Below are 4163 nucleotides of genomic sequence, written 5' to 3'. Positions count from 1 at the left end.
TGTGATTTATCCTAGAGACCTTAATCAAACATCAAAGCGGACTAAATGTTGCAAACACAGAGGCCCACAGAAACTGTTTTGTGTCAGGACAGCTGTGTTTCTCTCATCTGCACCAACTTGTGCAGATTATGTCACCTAGGGGGGCCCGGGGCGAGCATGTTCCCCACCCAGTCAAGTACCCACCCCATCAGATAAGTTATACAAACAACACAAGCTATTGAAGATAGCTGAATTAGTATGCAAATGAAATTGAGTAACTTGGCAGTAAATGGCAAAATCAACAAAATGTGGATCCATCCCACACTGATACAGCAGAGACATGAGTACAAGGTTTCATAACTTACAGTGTGTAATAAACATATTATCATGGGTACATAATCCAAATGAATGCAAGAATACATGCATGGTACCAGCAATCCTTTAGAGCACTTGATAGAGATTTTGCACACCATCCTAGTTTTGTGTTGAGTTTTTATATAATTGGGTTGATGTGACGTGCTGATGTGGGATCAGCCCTGCTGTACCGATCAATCCACAGTAATGTAGTTGTGGTCAAAAGGACTGGAGGAGTGCCTTCATGCCTGACAGCTCTCTCAGCTGGTGCAAGGCATTCCACACAGACTCCTTGGCTCTCACAGCCAACTAGCTATGGAATGCATACTGTCTACTCTAAGTGGATTTGAGTGAGGGTAATAAATTTTCTGTGGGTGAGCAATGGGCAGAGCTGTATGGTGATGAAGAGTTGAGGCTTGTCTTGGAAGAAACAATGTCACCCAAGTAATGAGATGGCTTCAAGTGTTTGTTATTTCAAAAGGCATTTTCCCTCTTGAAGGCGTGATCGTCATACAATTGTGGACTGTGCTGTGGCATGTTGTTCTCAAAAGAAAATGTGGCGAGGGACTTGCTTTTGGTATTCCTAAAAATACCGTAATTGCAATAACATTTCAAAATGTTATTGAAAAAATGTTTCCAGTATATATGATATGGCAGTTGTTAGCTAAATCCCTAAAATAAAATAAAAATAAGTTCAACCCCACAATCACCATAATACAGTATAGGTGTAAAAGTCAGTGTGTCCATCCCTATCAAAGTGTCCTTGAGACACTTTTAAGACAATGAACTACTGCCATCCTGGCTGGTGAAATGTTTATATGTGTACAAGGGACAAATAAGCAAATTCCTGCTTACATTATGTATAATATAGCAGTTAGAACTTTGAAAACTCCTCAATCTATTTGAAACAGTTGCCTTGACCAGTGACTTTAACTTTTAGAAAACAGGTCCATAGATTTCTAGCCTGGAAGCCACAGTAATGCATTCTTGTTTCAAATCATGGCCCCTTTAAAATTAAGATGTTCCAGCACACAAGAACAGGCAGGAATCACCACATGCTGTGAAGTTATGACATGCACATGACAACAGGTATGCCTTAAACAAACTTAGTAACGCTGCCGTTTCATGAGTGAGAGGAGGATAAACAACGATAAATAAACAAAAGTGTTTACCACAGTTTAATTGGCAGTTGTGAATGTAATCAGCAGCAGCCAAATCCAACCCCATCATCTTTCGCTCTCCCACAGTGTGCAGAGGCACTTATCACTCACATAAAACAAAGCACAGTACAGTGTACACAAGCCTTCTCACCTACCTTGTACCCACAGACCTGGGGCTAGTAAAAGCATACTGCTGCATTCTGGCACGTTCAATACACTATACACCTGATGACTGCTGCCACTTGATTAGTTGATTATAGCATGAAACACACTTCAAGACTGTTTGTATAATCAGACAAGTGTAAAACAGCATGAGTTTTTCTTACCATAAGACAAGGTGTTTACCTAAGCCAGAAAAGTCATTGGAGGGTGTGTTGACTGTTTCCTTTGCTCTTACCCACAAGCATCTGGAGATCTGATGTTAAATCATTGTGTTCTTGGGTGTTAATGTAGGCGGATTAACCTGCCATCATGGCAGCCCATTTATTGCCGTTCTCCTCCGCATGAAATGAGGCTTCTTTGTGCAAATACAGTTATGCAGGTTGGCACAGAACACTGAAGGAATGTGCTGCTCTTCTTTTTTTTATTGAATGCATAAATTCAGGAAGTCCAAACATTGGCCGACAGTACTCGCTACCCAGGGGGATTCTCTGAAAGCACGTTACCGAATGTAAATGTATGCTGCAGCGGCACTCAGTCTGTCCCGCTCATCCATGCCGGGATGATACCTCTGTCAGTGTGGCCCTCTCAGATGGAATTACTGTCATAGTTGGCAGGATGACTCTCTTCAGGTGATAAAAGAGGTGTTGATACAGAAGCATCTGGCAAGCTACTGAGCTCCAGACAGATTCTGCTCGCACCCAAATCTATCAAATCCTAGACAACATCTGTTTGGACCGTAGATTAGCCCAGTTTGATGATATTGTGAATTTTAATGAGTTTTTTTTTTACTTGCGCAGAACAGAATAAAGATACCATTAGATTAAATCAATCATAAGTTCACCCTGGAGAGAAGGGTTCATACTCACCTAGGTCATCTTCAATATCTCCTCCACAGCTCTCAAATAACAGGGTTTTTCCTGAATACTGTTGCCCAAGGCTTGTTTTGGAAAGGTTTTGATTGATTACCTGGATTTAAGGAGGAATCTCACACAATTTAACACAAATCACGAAAGACATCACAGAATAAACCACAAAGATGTTGGATCGCAATGGCATTTGGAGTTTTAAACAGAGTTAAACAGACTATAACATTCTAACCAGTCTCTTTCATGATGTGGATAGATCTGCCAATTGTGATTTGACTGATGTTGGTTGCTTAACTTTACTGTGCATCATCTCATTTTAATGTCCTTTCTATCACACAGAAGCTGACAGGAGTTTTTATTGCCAAGTCAGATTAATAACTGTTGATGTCTTTCCACACAATGGTATCGAACAGGCAGATTATAAAATGAGAGTTGGCCATTCACGTACTACCCCTAACACACACACACACACACACTCTGTATGTCAGTGTTTCTCCTCTCTCTCTCTCTCTCTCTCTATCTATCTATCTATCTATCTCTCTCAGTCTCTTTCTCTCTCTTTCTTACATACACACACACATGCAAAGACACTTCTCTCTGTCTTTCTCGCTCTCAGATGTGGCCAAAACCCTGGAGGGACTGAAGCCATTTTTCATGTAATTACAGAAAACCTGCCTGACTGGCTCTGAGGCAGCTTGTGAAAGGAGGGAACTAGACTTTCTTACATTGTACTGTACATCTATTTGCAAAAGGTAATTTCGCTTGTTTCACTTTCGGCGGTCCAATTGTGTCGGCCCATCTAAGCCTTAGGCTTCTTTGGTGTGTCAAAGTAAACTGGTTGGTTGAGCAACATAACCGTGAAGACAAACTGCCTATCTCCATCATCTCCTGCTACTGCGAAACATTATGCTGTAACATGAGTTGTTTGGTAAGGGGTGGAGTGGTTGAACTGTTGAACAGATACCCCAGGATTCAGTGCCACACAACTTCTATGTTTAGATGACAGTTTACAAAATTTGGTTTCCACAGCAGATTTCTGCTCATATTTCCAGCTGACTGTGCCTTCCAACATAAAGCATCTTTCACATATATAAAGAAAATCGCAGCTCTAGTTTTAATATCTCTAATACACCAAGTAGTTTGGGCTTTCCAGAGCTCACCTTTTGCTTACTGTAATCTAAGCCTTGTGCTCTCTGTCTATATGTCTACCCATGTATCTATGTCTATACCTCGTCTGGTCCCCATCTTAACACTGCTCATGTCCTCCGATTGAGCTTCAGCCTTGCTGCACATGCATGTGTTCATGATAGTGGAATTTTTCCATTATTGAAACACACAAATATATCATCATATGACCCGACACTGACAACTACAGTCTGCTCAGAGAGGGACATTAGTAGAATGGAATTTCCCCCAGGACAGATCAGTACTGTCTTCTTGCATTGACACTGTCTTTGGGGTGTACAGCAAGTCTGCAGCAGCAGTAGAGGAGGCAGCTCTGAGGTAATGTTTGTCTCTGTCTTTCCTCAAGATAAACCTGTCATTACAGTATTGAGGAACCTGTCACACTCTGACTCTGTTTTCCTTTTTATTTCTGAATCAATCAAGCAACCCATCAGAGAAGTGCTCTCTAACTTGATGA

The sequence above is a fragment of the Centroberyx gerrardi genome, chromosome 14 (assembly GCF_048128805.1).
Source record: "Centroberyx gerrardi isolate f3 chromosome 14, fCenGer3.hap1.cur.20231027, whole genome shotgun sequence".
In the NCBI taxonomy this organism is placed as follows: Eukaryota; Metazoa; Chordata; class Actinopteri; order Beryciformes; family Berycidae; genus Centroberyx; species Centroberyx gerrardi.
Note: the sequence above shows the minus strand (reverse complement) of the source record.